General features: G+C 43.8%; 1 long non-coding RNA gene across 1 annotated transcript in view; it reads left to right on the top strand.

Moving 5' to 3' along the window:
* LOC128330593 (uncharacterized) overlaps positions 1 to 6252 on the top strand; it is a 54534-nt gene extending 48282 nt beyond the window's left edge. Inside the window, exon 3 of the long non-coding RNA XR_008310169.1 lies at positions 4617 to 6252. This is a non-coding gene — a long non-coding RNA (uncharacterized LOC128330593). The remainder of the gene's footprint in view (positions 1 to 4616) is intronic.
* Positions 6253 to 16380: the final 10128 nt, after the last annotated feature.

Below are 16380 nucleotides of genomic sequence, written 5' to 3'. Positions count from 1 at the left end.
TGGGCATCAGTTGTGGGATTTCCCTAGAAGTGACAAGTGGGCTTCATCATTAAACCTTAGAACTGGGATGGATAACTTTCAAAACTTAAAAAAACCCAGTGAAGATCATGGCTGGGTTTTATGAACATTGGGCTGGAATAAATGCTTATTGATTTACAATAGCAAGTTACCATAATTTTCTCAGATATACATGGAATAGGGGTGTGCATGAAACATATTTTGCATTCTATTCCAAGCTCAGAATGGAATGCAAAATGTGCGGAATGTTCTGCAAAAACAACCGGTTGAGCCAGTTGTTCCAACAGAATGACCCTGTTCCATTGGAATGTTCTGACCCATTCTGAGTGCCATTTTGGATTTGGTTTGTTTGATTGTTGTTAACTGCTTGGGGAGGACCAGTCCAAAAAGCTGGAGCATGAATATTTTAAACAAATAAATGCATAAGAACATAAGAACAGCCCTGCTGGATCAGGCCCAAGGCCCATCTAGTCTAGCATCCTGTTTCACACAGTGGCCCACAGTCAACAATCAGCAGTCCTATTAGACATGCCCAAGCCCTTTGATGCACCAAAACTAACTCTTTGGGTCTTGTCCCTTGAAATCTAATAGCAGATTCACACATTATCCTCTTATTGAGGAAAAATGTATGTTTACCACCACACCATTTAGTAACATCTAGAAGAAGAAAACATGTGCTTTCCTCTCCCTGCACGTTGCTAGTATAGGAGACAATCTCTGTATATTCCTATAGCAGAGTTGAACCCCCAGTGTGGCAACTTGACAACAAAGAGGTCTGGACTGGACATACCAAGGAGCTTGTAGATGCTGGAAATGCGCCCTCATCACTCAGTCTCTGGCCCAGCTGTTTCCTCCCCCTCTGCTGCTTGCGAGGCTCTGGCAAACAAGAGGTCTGGGCAACTTGTTGTGTTGTGACCTGTGGTACCTGTTTCCTTCAGGCTTAAAGGAAGCATTCCAGGAATAATCTCACATGGATAATCTCTCTTGGATCTCTCAGGGCAGGTTCTGCTGGACTTCCTTTGCAGGTTCCTCTGGTCCTGGTATTTCATTCAGCTGTGCTCCATAAAGGGAGGCTGGGGCCCACCTTCTTTGCCAAGCCGTAACAGCTTGCAGGTGTGCTGCTGGTCTGCCGGTAGAGCCCAGGCTTCTTTTGGGTTCCACTGACTGTGTGGAACCAGCATCTCCTCTGAGTCCACCAGGACACTGGGGTCCCATTGCACCTTGACCCTCGCAGTGTTCACAGACCCCCTACCGGAATTCACTTACTTGAAGCTACCACATTGGCACAACGAATAATGGCTTTGGTTCTATTGCTAAATAGCTCATTTCAATACTCTTGGTGCTCTACACTGGTTAGTAATCTTTCTGGGCATGCATCCTAGAGATCCTTGTTCTTGTAGGATTTCAAAAATTTCTGGATATTTCAGTCTGAAAACTAGTTCCAGTGCTGTTAATCAGCCTCCACTGAGTCTACATTCTGATATTCAAATTAGATATAATTATGACTGAGAAAAGGTGAAAAAGGCACCAGAAAACTGAGAGCCATCAAAGTACTATACTGTCACCTGTAACCTTGTACAAACTTTGTGATGTATAACATTACTGCAGAACAGGATTTTTGGTGACATCAAGATGCTGATTTTTTAAAAAAGGAAGTGCCCAGGTTGCTGATGAAATCACTAACATTAACTTTTAAGATGAAAATAATAAAGATTTGATTTTTATATACAATTATATCTGTATGACCCCTCCCCCTTTTTTCATGGGCTGTTGGAATTTGAGGGTTTTGCTGGCTCAAGTAATCTATAAGTCAAATCATCTTTAAAATCAATGTCCTATCAAAACAGAGAAAACCCTAAATACAATCTTTATTTTGGGGGTGGTTTGTTTTGCCTCCTACACTTGCTTATTTTCTTGATTTCTTTCTTGGCCTACCTCAAAAGGGTGGGCAACAACTGTTTCTTCAGCTAACATAGAAGACTGAATACAAACAGGCCTGTGTGAGGTCTTGGGGCTTTCTGGAATTTCCCGGCTGACTGCAGCTTCTCTTTGAATTAAAGGCAAATAAGTAAAAGGGTCTTCTGACTTTCAGAAATGGCTTTTTGGGAAGGAGTAGGGATGACATATTTACTGGGGAGGCAAAGCTGGAAGTCCTGATCTATGGGCGAAAGTGTTGGTGTCCATACAGCAAGCAACTTCATCCATTGCTCTTTGAGAACAACAGTGAGGCTATTCTCATGACCTCCCAAAAGCAGGCTAAGGGAGCCCAGTCCGCTTTGGGAGGTCGTGTGCTGCAATGGGAGCTGTGTGGCTCCCAGCAGCAAACTTCCCAAAGCACCCCTCCCTTTAATTGAAGTTAGTGGGGTGAGCACTCCGCTAACCTCATTTTTCTGATTGTGAGTCGCCATGGCGTGGCTCTGTGCTGCAGTGACTCACTAGGGACCCCCGACTGGGAAGCAACAGCACACCTCCTGGCCTCGGGGGTTTCCCCAGAATGTTCCATGCACTCGCGTGGGGCATTCTGGGGCTTCTGGGGGCTGGGTGGCCCCCAATCCCTGCCGCCCCTATGAGCTCCATGTCACCCAGGGACAGCTTCCAGCTGATCCAATCACCCAGGGACAGCTCCCTGCTCATGTGCGAGGAGAGTGGGCTAAGTCAGCTCTCCCCACAAACCACCTTGAGGTGCTTCACTTTGGTCGTGTAAAGTGCCTCAATATCTACAACTGTTCCAGGATGCTGCTGCCTAGGTGTGGGCAGTGAGGGAAGAGTGAAAGTCTGTTATTCAGAGCAGCATAATGTAGAGGTTAGAGTGTTGGATTGGGACCGGGAAGACCCGAGTTTGAATCCCCATTCAACCATGAAACTCACTGGGTGACTCTGGGCCGGTCATGTATCTCTCAGCCTAACCTACCTCACAGGGTTGTTGTGAAGATAAAAAAAAACCATGCACACTACTCTGAGCTCCTTGGAGGAAGAGTGGAATAGAAATGTAAAATAATAATGGTTAATAATAGTATTCTGATATTATTGGTGCTGTGTTGTGTCCCAGTTTGTTTCCAAGTCCAATTTAAAATGCTAGTTACTTCCTTGAAAACCTGAAATGGCTTGAGTTAAGGGTACACTTCTGCTCCCTTATGAATCTGTTTGCTCATTGAGATGTTCTAAGGAGGCTCTGTGGGTTTTTAATTTTTTTAAATAGCTGTTTTCTGTGTTAAATTTCAGATTAAATAGGACTCCTCTAGGAAGATTCCATTTTGGACAATGCCTCCAAGTCTCTTCACACATTACAGCAAAGCTGAATGGAAAGCAAATGCAAGTGATCCGTGCTTCCTCTTAAGGGCCTTCCAACTACCCCAACAATGCTTTGAAAACACACAATTTCATGATTTAAGAGTATTATACATCTTAATTTTTTGTGAGCTGCTTTGAGGACCTCTGGCCAAACAACATCATCAATCATCACCAGCACCAGCACCATCACCAGTTAATTAAGCATACACTTGCCTAGTCTGTCTAAAAAAGGGTGGATGAAGGAAAGAAAGCAGTGCACTGTCATTTTGTATCTATGTGAGTAAGAATGCTTGTGGGTGCACTGGAATCAATAATGCATCTGCTTCCCATTCAGAGCTATCCAGCAGGGGTACTGAAACTTAAAGGACAGCAATTCTCACACTGTTAGAAGGGCACCTCCACAATCTCTCTCAAAAAAAGCTTAATGATCCACTACCATCTAATCGCCATCTTGTTCTCTGCTCTTTGAAGTTGCATGTAATGAAATTCAGGTTGTTACCATTTTTATGGATAGGATAGGGCCCCATTCCTATAAACGTTGCATGTCAGGCAGAAATGCCACAGTTTAGCCTATTCCAATGAGGACAAAATGGCTTCAGCTGTGCATTTCCTGCCACCATGGACCTCTTAAAGACACAGGAGCTGGTTCATAGAAGAGGTGGTGGCCACAAGTGAAATCACTGTATTTGAGGTAGATCCCGCAGCCATCACTCCATGGAGTAGGAGCACCTGCAGAGAACAGAGATGCTGTGCAATATGCATGGCAGGGAGGCAGTTTATAGTAACAGTGCAAGCCACCACCAAAGCTGTTACAGTAACAGTGCACCTGGATGATCAGGCAGCACCGAGTACTGGGGCACTAATGAACTGATCTGGGGCGTGTACCCCGGTGGCTCGATGCTGACTGCTCCAATAGTGGGGCTTACTCTTGAGTAAATGCACATACAGGATCGGGCTATAAAAGAGTTGGAAGAGGATGAGAATGAAGAAGCTACTGCCTGGAGGCAGGAATTGATGTGAAGTTTTTGGAAGGCCATTTCACCATTGGACAAGTATGACAAGACTCCTATGACCTTTTGCAGTTGCTTCACAGTTGCCTATAGTAAGCAAATGCTATCACATGAGAATAGCATGTGAATAGATCTGTTATCTCTTCTCTTCCTGTTGGGGGGAAAGATGTAATGTTGAAAAGCATAATAGGTGGAATTCACCAAGTGTGAGTCATTTTATGCAACCAATGCCAATAAGCTTTTGAAACCGTATTTCCCCCTCTAAAGATGGATTACTGCTCTTTTGTTGTTTTGCAGGTCTTTCCAAGAGCTCAGCGAGTGTCACTGATAAATTATCCATCAAGCCGGACAACCAACTAATTTAAAATATCCTTGTCCATCAGAGATATTGGTTTGGGTGGAGTGTTAATCTTCACTGACTTGAATTTATGAAACATTTCCTTAGGGTAATGCATGGCGTTTATTGCAATGAATCACTTTGACATTGTGTTATAATATTTTAAACACTGATTAAAATAATAAAGTCTTGTGGTGCCTTAAAGACTTAACACATTTGTGGGGGTAACATCTTATGTATCAAATGCCTCTCGGCTCTTAACTATACTTCTAACTGTTGCATTATTGCATTGCATTGAGGCTGCAGATCAGAGTTATAGAAGCATAGAGTTTTAGTGTTAGAGGGGACTTTGGAGGTCTTCTAGTCCTACTCCCTGCTTAGAGCAGGATATTGCTACGGCATCCCTGATACCACCCTTCCAAAAATGGCTTAGGGTGGTTAACATTAAAAACAACACTAAAATCAATTAACTGTTAAAATCAAAACTGTAAAAACCTAAAACTATTAAAACAATTAGTTTTTTAAATCCTGGAAAACTAGGCCAAACCTTTACAGTTTAAAAACCCTGGAAAGCAGGGGCGTAACTACTATTGGGCAAGGGGAGACATTTGTCTCTGGGCTCACAGCCTTGAGGGGGCCCCCAGTGGCAAGTCACATGATAATCGTCCCGGCTCCCCAGTGCCCATGCTTCCTTCAGTGTTCAGGAGGTATTCCTTCACTTTCTGTCTCTCTCGAGTCCCCTCCCTACTTTCTCCATCTCCCTTTTGCTCCTCCTTTCCAACCCTGTCCTGGCTCCATCCAGCCTGCCTTCTCTGGCATCAGTCAGGGCTCTCATTGGCTGGTGGGTGGATGCATCAGAGCCCTCTACATGTGGAAGCAGAAAGAGAAAGCAAGAGAGGATGCAGTGTGTGAGGGATGCCCACGCCCCATTTATCGAGGCCGCTATTCTCGACTTCCTGCCTTGCTGCTGGTTTATGCGTCTGGCCACTGCTTCATTCATAGGCAGGGAGGGTGGCTGGCTGGCTGCTGTGTGTTTGTGTGCTAAGGAGGAGGAGAGGCATGGAGCCTGACTCCTCAGGTGAGTGCTGGCTCCGACGGGCTCTTTCCTACTTTTTCTCAGGGCTTGGGAAAGTTGAGGGGGCTTGGTGCTGCTGCCACAGCCAAAAGGGACACCTGGTACTGTGCTTTAACAAAAGCCCGTACTGAATTCAAAATGCCCACAAGGTCATCTTACGAGTGCCGTCCTAATGCAGAAGGGCGTCAAGCAAGGTTGCATTCTGGCCCCACTCCTATTTAATTTTTACATCAACTCAATGGTGGACCAGCTCAGCAACATTGACTTCCATCCTCCTAAACTCGCCGGGAGACACCTAGCCACCCTAGTATATGCAGATGACGCAGTCATCCTCTCAAGAACTCCCATTGGCCTTAGAAGAGCATTGAGGGCTCTGACACTGCACTGCAAGGAAGATGGTCTGGAAATCAATTATAACAAAACTAAAATAATGGCCTTTACTAGGAGGCCCAAGATCCATTCCTGGAGGATTGAGGGACATAAAATTGAACAATTGACTCATTTTAAATACCTGGGCATAGTCTTTCATTCAAATGGCTCCAGAAAAGCCCATGGAGATCATGTGGCCTTAAATGCTCAGAGAAGCTCCTCCACTATTCTTCCATTTATGCACACAAGAGGAGGCTCTGCAGCTCTTGAACTGTTCCAAGCCAAGTCATTAGCCCAACTACTCTATGGCACTCAATTGGGTCCTTTTCCCAATATCATAACTTTGGGTACAATCTAAGTTCCTCAGGGCAGCGCTGCGTGTACCAAGATGTGTTTCCAATGCTGAATTACGCCTGGAGACAGGATTGAGGCTAGGGTATGGGTGGCCACTCTCTCCTATTGGCTTAAACTATCCATCAGTCCAATTGGTCTTGCCACTCTAACCCTTCATGACAATTACCATTCTATATGGGCTCAGGCAACTGAGATGAAATTAGCTACCCTGGGCCTCACCCCTCTGTCCCTGATCAACATGGGATACGATCAGGCAAAAGCTATCATCAAATAGCGCATCACAGACACTGAGTGTCAAATGGATCTCAGCAGTGTCCCAAAGTTTTGTATAAGTGAGGAGCTTAGATATATGGCCTCTTCGGCAGCATACCTTTCTCAACTGGAAGCCCCAAACCATAGGAGGGCATTCACTCTGGCCCGCTGCCATGGTCTCCCCTCAGCAGTAATAGAGGGTTGATACAGAGAGATCCCATATGCAGAGTGATTATGCCCCTGTGGCTCAGAGCAAATTGAAACCACTGAACATGTCCTTCTATACTACCTGTCCTACAGAGACATTTGTGCCGCCCTTATTTCTCCACTGCTGAACAAGCTTCCGGGGCGTACAAATCACTTCTATATTCAATTGCTGCTATCTGACTCTAACCCCCACACCACAAAGATCGTTGCCAAGTTCTGTGCGGCTGCTATTGGCATCCAGCGAAAGATTATAGCTGATGGGCTCCCACAATTTGAGTCCTGATAATACTTGCCTCCATATTCATCGTATCATATTAATTGCGCCATGGCAATGCATAATATTTTATTAGATTAATGCAGTGTAATTTCACCATTTAGCGTATTTTAGTGTATTCTACCATAGTGTGATTCCATGTAACTTTACCATTTTTAGTAATAGTCCAACTTATGGCAACCATTACAGTTTTAACCATTCTTAATTTTAATTCTAGCTTTTTACCACATATGAAATCATTTTCAGCTATATTACTACTACTATTTAAATTCCCCTTCTATCTTTTCTGTGCATTTTTTTAAAATGAAAAAGTATGTTTAGTGGTTTTAGTTTCTTAGTAGCTTGTCTCTTTTAAAATTCTAATTATTTTAAATTTTAGCCTTTTCACAATAGCTATCATCATATTTGCAATCACCTCTATCAACATGTAACTTTTCTCCAGTATCACCTTCATTTAATTAATGTGTAATTTTATGCTGGTCTCTGACCGTAATAAAGCTTGATTGATTGATTGATTGATTGAATTCAAGAGAGCCTCCAGTTTATTTGCATTTCGTCCTAATAAGCAAGCGGATAATTTGTAGGGGTGGGTGGGCAGGGAGAGGCAACAACGTGGTCTGTGTATGGTTGTTCTCAGTGTTTTAACAGAGGCGGCAGTGCGTGGACTTTTAAAAGTAATAGAGGACCTATTCTTTTGTCTCCTGACAGAACTTCCAGGTTATTATTGACACTAAATTCCCTCCCCTCCGCCCCCGAGTTAGGTTGGTAAAAAGTTATGGCTTTTCATGCAAAACAGTTAGGAAAACCAGGATATTATAGCTGTTACTGGGACATTAGCAACTTCCTCCCTGCCCTCACTAAGGTAGAAGCAAAGACTTACATTTCTAACTCAGGTCAATGGTTTAGTTGGCATTTATTGTATCTTCCCGTTCCCTTCTCTCTCATCTTAATGAGTTCATATTTAATTTCCAATAATATTTATAATTCTAAAAGGGACAGGCTTTATCTGAAATATTACAGAGGGCTAACATGTTTCTTTTTCTGTGGAAATCTCTGCTTTCTATACATTTATGGAATACATATACTGACTATAGAAACCATCCTTTTAAAAGAATACTTCATTTATACAAAATGCCTATTCAAATCTAATAGGGATAAATACTTGTCTTTCTCTAGTACCATTAAATGACTTGCATCGTCCACAATTTACAAAGCCTTAAAAAAAATATTTAAGATGATGTTCTATTGTGGCACATAGGTTTATATCTATATATCTATATCTATATCTATAAATTTTCTTTATCTCATGAGCTGAGCTTCAGGCTTCAGTGTGTGGGGGGGCCCATTTTAAAATTTTGTCTCTGGGCCCACTCCAACCTTGCTAAGCCCCTGCTGGAAAGCCAGGCCAAACAGATAGGTCTTAAGGGCTCTCTGGAAGGCCAATAATGAACTTAGATTAGGGATTTCTGCTGGGAATACATTCCACAGCCCAGGAGCTGCCACAGAGAAGGCCTGCCTCTGAGTCACCACCAGACGTGTTGGTGGCAACTGAAGACAGACCTCCTCAGATGACAACAACCCCCCTGTCAGTATAAGCCATGTCAGGCAAGGGTCAAGAGAACAGGTGGTAGGCCGCATTGCTCCAAGCATCTTGTCCACATCCTCACAAGTCACAGTCTGAAACTTATACAGCCTGACCACATAAGAGGAGTTGCTGGACACCTCAAATTCAGACACTGCAGTAATTGTGAGGTCTAAATCTAAGATGGCCCAAATGTGAGAGATTTTATCCACAAAAACCTCATTAAACACATTACAGCAGGTAATAGATGGTTTCAAATTCTGGTTCAAGGGAGGAGGGGCACTTACTAGCCCTCTCACAACCTTGAACATCTCTGCTGGATGTGAACTTGTGGACGCAATATGGGCTGGAAAGAATTGCTTCTTTGCCACCCGTATTGCCAGAGCAGCATAGATCTTCAAATGAGCTCTATATTGTAATCTGTCGGATTTGAGTAGAGTCTTCCTCCACTTGCACTCCAGTCATCTACTTCGCTGTTTCAGTCCCCACAGTTCTTCCGTATACCAAGAGGCCAATTCTAAAGTGGGTTCTAGGGGATGCTTAATAGTGATCATGTCTACTGCCCTGGTGAGTGTGCTGTTCCAATTCTCCACCAGGGCATCAACAGGATCACCTGCAGAGCCAACACTAAACCCCTCCAAGGCTTCTTGGAACCCTACTGGATCCAATAAGCTTCTCGGGCGGACCATTCTAATGGGCCCCTCGCCCCTGCAAAGATGGGGTGTGATGAGTCCAACCTTAACCAGATGGTGGCCCATCTATGATAATGGGGAAATCACAGGATTCTTATGTCTGTAAGTTTTCCATTCTGTGGCTAACAGAATGGAAAACAGCAGCTTTAGAGGGAGGATTTGGATTATGGTGATGGTATGATGGGGGGAGTGTTTAGCCTTCCTTCCCACCCCAAACTGTGATCTTCATCCATTTGTTTTGTTTTTATAAAAGGGAAACTATGTTGGGGGTACTGATTACAGAGATAGAAAACTTCTAGAAAACTACAACATGATGTGTAGTTTGCCATTAGAGCAGGCCTGCTCAACTTGGCCCCCCAGCTGTTTTTGGACTACAACTCCCATAATCCCCAGTTACAGTGGCCAATAGCCGGGGATTTTGGGAGTTGTAGGCCAACATCTGCAAGAGGGCCGAAGTTGAGCTGCCATGCCTTAGAGGTACAGGAAATCCTCACAGGGTCTAAATCTGGCAACTATAGAGCCAAATATGACCATCATGTAACCCTTGTTATGAGGAAGCAATATTGGGAATGGGGAACTACAGAGCACAATGCTGGTAGTAGGTTTTGTCTTGTGACAACAGATTATTTTATCATTGAGGCCACAAGACAAAACCTGGCTGCTGCTCCAAATGAAGGGTAAATTGAGCTTCCATTCTATCTGAACACAACACTGGAGGCTGCATTCGGCTGTACTGGAGGAAACTCCTCCCACGTGATATGCAAATACGGCTGGAATCTCATCTCTATGCATGTGAGAGATTTTTCTGGGGTGGCAGAAATTTCAAATTTTGGAGGCCATCATCATGTACATACCCTTGTCATCATTAGAACATATAAGTAGGGAAATAAAGCAGGGAGTTGCACAGAACCTGAACACTGGTTTGGAGAGTAACTGAACCCAGAACTAAAGTCTCTTGATTTCTTAGAACTTACACCAGAACAGAACCCTAGAGACAAAGGATGGCATTCACTATTTCCTTTCCTCTGGACTAAGGGCTTCTCTCTTGAGCAAGGAGCTTTCCTCCAGAACAAGGACTCCTTTTTTCAGAGGAAGGGAAACGGTAGATCTCACCTAATGTAACTGGGTAGTGGTTCAGGATCCATGGTGTGGGCACTTACCTTTCAGTTGTATGATGAGTGCTTGGCTTTTCTGTTTTTTATCCTATGGTACATATTTTGTTACAATGTTCCAGAAATAAACAGCTTACAGATATTTGGCTGACATCCTAGCTAATGCTATGCTTATGCAATGAACAAAGCTGCACTAGTGCAAGAAGACTGTATAGCTGCACTGAACCACAGGGATTTTGGAACTGTACTATTGTGCAAACGTTCCCTGCAAAACATAGGAGGCATACCATAGGTTGTGTGCCTTGGGTGCAAGTGCAAACATGTTTGTGCTAGTGCAACACTGGTCTGGAACATAAGCTCCAGATAGTGCAACTAGTTAGGGTAACATAATTTTGCAAGCTCTGTGTTAGTCCAGATGTTGGCCTTTGTTCTCAAGTTAAAACATGTTTTTCTAGTAAGAACTAATCAGCCTTCTTTCCTTTCACTGTGTCTACATCTGGACTAAATTTGGTGCAAATCGAGGTCCACAAGTTACATCTTTTGCACCACAAATATTCATGTGTACACAATCTTGGATCTAGGTGGATGCCGTCATTATAAACTGCACCATTGAGATATCCCTGTGTGTCATTCATTACAGCTGTTCCAAATTTGATTCAGATTAGATAGACAGTCCTCAAGTTAGTGTACTTGTGCCTCAAAGGTTTATGTATTTGCCATCTTGGATTGGGGTGGGTGACACCATCACAACCTATACAGTTTTGGCATCCCGATGTGTCCATTCAGCTGTAGCAAATTTGGTCCAAATCGGTTAAGCGGTTCACAAGTTAGCCCACTTGTGCCTCAAAGGTTTACGCACCTGCCATCTTGGATCGGGATGGATGACATCATCACAAACTATGCCACTGTGTCCCTATGTGTCACTCACTGAAACTGTACCTAATTTGTACCTAATCTACCTGTACCTAATCTAAACTGTACATAATCTAAGATGGCATCTGCCATCTTGGATTGGGATGGATGACATCATCACCAACGATGCCACTGAGGTGTCCCTATGTGTCACTCACTGCAACTGTACCTAATTTGGTTTAAATTGGTTGGACAGTCCACAAATTAGCTTGCTTGCACTTCAGATGTTCATGCGGCCGCCATCCCGAATTGGAGTGGATGACATCATCACACACCACACCCTTTGGGCATCCCTATGTGTCCCTACATCTGTAGCAAATTTGGTTCAAATCGGTTAGGTGGTTCACAAGTTAGCCCATTTGTGCCTCATAGGAACATAGGAAGCTGCCATATACTGAGTCAGACCATTGGTCTATCTAGCTCAGTATTGTCTTCACAGACTGGCAGTGGCTTCTCCAAGTTTGCAGGCAGGAATCTCTCTCAGCCCCCTCTTGGAGAAGTCAGGGAGGGAACTTGAAACCTTCTGCTCTTCCTACAGCAGCAGCATCCCCTAATGGGAATATCTTATAGTGCTCACACTTCTAGTCTGCCTTTCATATGCAACCAGGGTGGACCATGCTTAGCTAAGGGGGCAAGTCATACTTGCTACCACAAGACCAGCTCTCCTATCCTCAAAGATTTGGGCATCCCTATGTATCCTACCTCTGTAGCAAATTTGGTTCAAATCGGTTAGACAGTTCACAAGTTAGCCCACTTGCGCCTCAATAGTTAATGCATCCGCCATAATGGATCGGGGTAGATAACATCATCACAAACTATGCCATTGAGGTGTCCATATGTATTGCTAGAACTGTACTCAGTTTGGTTCATATTGGTCCATGCATTGCGAATTTGATAGCGGGGGGACACATGGAAACACACAGAGAATGCCAGGTGATCTCATAAGCCTACTGGAAAGTAGGCTAAAAATTATCACAGTGTTTGTTTATAAAGCACTGATTATCTAAGCCCCCCACCCCAACTTGTTTTTCATTGGTTACTTGCTTTGCCGCTCAGGTTGGATTTTCAGGATTCTTTTCTTCCCTTTAAATGCTATTAAGTGTAGCCAAGGTGGTGTGGGGAAGAGAGGAGAATGTACTGTAGTATATATGCCCGGTCTCATTAAGATTAGGTTGTGTTTAGTTGGGTGTGACTTAGCTCCCTGTTTTCTAAGTGCAAGCTGCCCAGAGTTTGTTGCAGTCTTGTCTGAATAAAGAAGGCTTCTAAACCTCCTTTGTCTCCTGCTCCTTCAGGTCTAAGGTCAGGCCAACAAAGTGACTGGTTATGAGTATGCCTAACAACTTTACCTAGAGGAAGATATACATCGTGTCAGAAGTGGGCCTGCACCTTTAGCTAGCTTGAAGCACTCCGCATGGGAGGCCTAGACTTGGAGAAACACGATAATAATGTAAGTTTTTAAGCCCCCTTCTGTTATGTTTGTCTGGCAACATGGGGGTAATTGGAGAAGATGGGGACAAATGTTTCATCTGTATCTGACTGTGAGACACTTCACATGACACGTGTGAAGCGCCTGATGGGGTTCTGTGGGCTTAACCTGCTCTACCCACAGATGAGCAGCTGCTTGTAGCTGGGCGGCCGAATCGGCTGCCTGCATGGCTGCCGGCTCCATCATCGAGCCGGCGGGGGCTGCAGGGATCGGGGGCCATGTGGCCCCTGGAAGTTCCAGGATGCCCCACATGAGTACGCAGGGCATCCTGGAGAGATCCCCGAGCCCAGGAGGCTGCTTACAAGGAAATGAGGTTAATGGAGCACTCGCTCCATTAACCTCATTTAAGGGGAGGGTATTCTAGGTGGGCTACCTGCCTTGAGGGCACTGGGCTCACCCGCGAGCCCGGTGGTTCCCACGATCCATGAAAGCGGGCTGAGCCCCCTTAGCCCCCTTTCTGGTGATTGTGGGAATAGCCTGTGTGACTAATTCAGGGAATAAACCAGAAGAGTATAAGATTGCAGTTCTTTTGCATTGTATTGGTGATAAGGCATGGGAAATATATAACAACGTGCAGAATTTTTCTGTAGATTCTTCCAAGAAGACCTTGGAAGAAGCCTTCCAAGGAGACCTTGGAAGAAGCCTTGAGAGCTTTTAGAACTTCTTGTGAACCAAAGAAAAGCCCAGTATTTGAACATTATCAATTCTGGCAGATCAAATATTTTGACGCAGAGGGAATTGATAGTTTTGTTACTCTGTTAAGAATTAAAGCACAGGATTGTGAGTGTGGAGCCTCAGAAGACCTGATGATAAGAGATAAAATTGTTTTCACTATTCCTGATTGCAAACTGAAGAAAAAATTCTTAGGGCATTCATATCTTACGCTCTCTCAAGCAATAGATATTTGCACGGCTCAAGCCCTTACTCATGCACAAGCACTTGCAATGGCCACTGAGACTCTGATTCACATGCATGTAGTAAGCCAGAAGAAAATGTAAGCCCCTTTATTGCAGAAGGCAAGGAAGCCTTTAGTAATGCAAACAGCTTTAAGAGACAAGTTTTCAATGCTGAATTATTCTTGTAACAGGTGTGGGAGGCACACATAAGCCTAGGGCTTGTCCAGCTTTTGGAGCTACGTGCTACAAATGTGATGGGCGATGACATCTTGCAAAGATGTGTACATGGCGACCTCAAAAAAAAAAGTTTAAACTCCTTGTTTGTGGGTATGGTAGCAGCACCCCAAACTAGAGGAGATTCACCATGCTTCACTGTGTTTGACATAGCAGGTGTGACTGTGTCATGTAAACATGATACTGGAGTCGAGACAAATACCATACCTGAAAATATAGTCTCCTCTTTACCATCAAGTGTGCAGAGAGTACCAGTGGATGTGAGCCTGGTGGCCTTTGGGGGAGCCAGGATCAAGCCTAGGGGTGCAATTGCAGCATGCTAAAAGGCTCGTTCTCATGACACTACTTTAATTTTTTATATCACAGGAGATGATGAACCACCTTTATTAGGCAGGCAAGCCTGCATTGCACTTGGTCTTGTAAGGCAAGTGCATGAAGTGACTATTATAGTGGCCACTAAGGATGATCTGTTGAAAACCTACTCTGATGTTTTTGAGGGGGAAGATACTACAAAGAATTTATTGGCCAGAGAGAGAAATAGTTTATGCTGGTATACAATGGAGAATATAGACAACATTTTTGTAATGTGCCAGTATGACTCAGGTTTGGCAGCAGATTCTATTTGATTGTGCCACTGAGCAGTCAATGTAACTATGGAGGTGCATCTGGATTATTGTGTTATGGTAGAACAGAGACATGTAGGGAAACCTTATGGAAAGAAAAGGGATTACGGCCAGAGGTACACCTAGGTAATTTTGGAGCCTGGATGTAAAGGCCTTTGGAGGCCCCACTCCCCTGAAAATTAAGCATCATCATGCTTGGCTGGGTGACCACACCACGTGGGACAGACTAAAGAGGATTTGGGGGCCCCAGGGGCTGTGGGGGCCCTGGACTTTGGCCCTGAAGTCCAGGGGTAAGATTCACAGCTCCTGCTTTGATTTCCAGAATGTGTCTGGAAAAGCAGGAGAGAAAGATACAGAATTTATATAGAGAGAATTTAGAATTCCTTATGTAATATGGCCTACATCATATAGTTCTTTCTTTTCAAAATGGAGGAAGAACTGAATTCTGCCCTATTTGATCACATGCAGCCTGTTTAGGATAAAAGGGCAGCTACTGAGCACCCCTACCAATTTTTTATTACTGTGCATAATTTTAAGAGAATTTTTAACATAAGGTGTGCCCAGCAGAGGCTTTAAGCAGGAAAGAATAGCAACTTGAGGGAGGATTTTTTGTTCGCAGAATGGCATAAGGAGAAAGGGTTTAACTCCTCCTCTTGTACTGTCCTGGTCCCAATCCAGGTCTCCCCCACCCCAGCAGCAGCTATCTTTAAAACAACTTAAAGAAGTCAGAATTAGAGCTCCACATTTCTTGTCTCATCTGGTTAGGCACTCAGTGCAGTGCAATGGTTGATAATGATGCCAAGTCCTGCAGAGATGTGTCACTCTCTTTATTAAAAGATGTGTTGTGTTCCTAGCGGCTGCTTATGTTCTGGTGAAGAATGTGATGGAGATTCAGAGGGGACTAGATGCTGAAGAGAATAATGCCATTTGTACTTTTATTATCATTAATCATATTTTTTTTTTACAGTATATTGCTTTTCAACAACAACAACATCAAGAGTTCTCAAAGTGCTTCTCATAGCAAAAGGAATGAGAAACTGATTTCCTGTTCCAGAAGGACTTGTAACTGAAAAGAAATACTAGGGAGACACCAGTGATCACCACGGAAGGGATGCTATGCTGAGATGAGTAGGAACAGTTGCTCTCCCTCTACTAAATGGAAGAGAGCCACCATTTGACAGGCCCCGTCCCCTTTGCTCATTTTCTTTTCCCGTTGTTTCAACTTGCATGAGCCGAAAAGATGTAACACAAAGAGGCAAGTGCCTGCTACCTCTCCAGCCTGTGCAGAGCTTGCATGTTCCTGCCCACAGGAACATGCGAGTCATCCTCATGAAATCAGTTGGCTTGTATCAAAATACTTTGAAATGGACTGTAGATCATAAAAGTTTATAAGAAATATTGGGGAGATGGCGTGAAGAGATCAAATGAGGTGGAGCAGAAAGCTAAGGCAATATATGGCCCTTGGATCTCTCATGAATAAGTCGGCAGGTTTTGAGACAGATGGAGAAAAGGAAAGAAGCTTGATTTGAGCTTATTTGTGCTGTAGAAACAGACCCATTATGCAACTCTGCCTGAGCGAAGTTCTTTATGGAACGTGCGTACATTTGTAACATTTTACATTTGGTTTAATAATTTATCAACCTTCAATATTTCAAA

The sequence above is a fragment of the Hemicordylus capensis genome, chromosome 1 (assembly GCF_027244095.1).
Source record: "Hemicordylus capensis ecotype Gifberg chromosome 1, rHemCap1.1.pri, whole genome shotgun sequence".
Classification (NCBI taxonomy): domain Eukaryota; kingdom Metazoa; phylum Chordata; class Lepidosauria; order Squamata; family Cordylidae; genus Hemicordylus; species Hemicordylus capensis.
The sequence above is the reverse complement of the archived record's forward strand: the minus strand, read 5'-3'. Positions and strand labels throughout refer to the sequence as shown.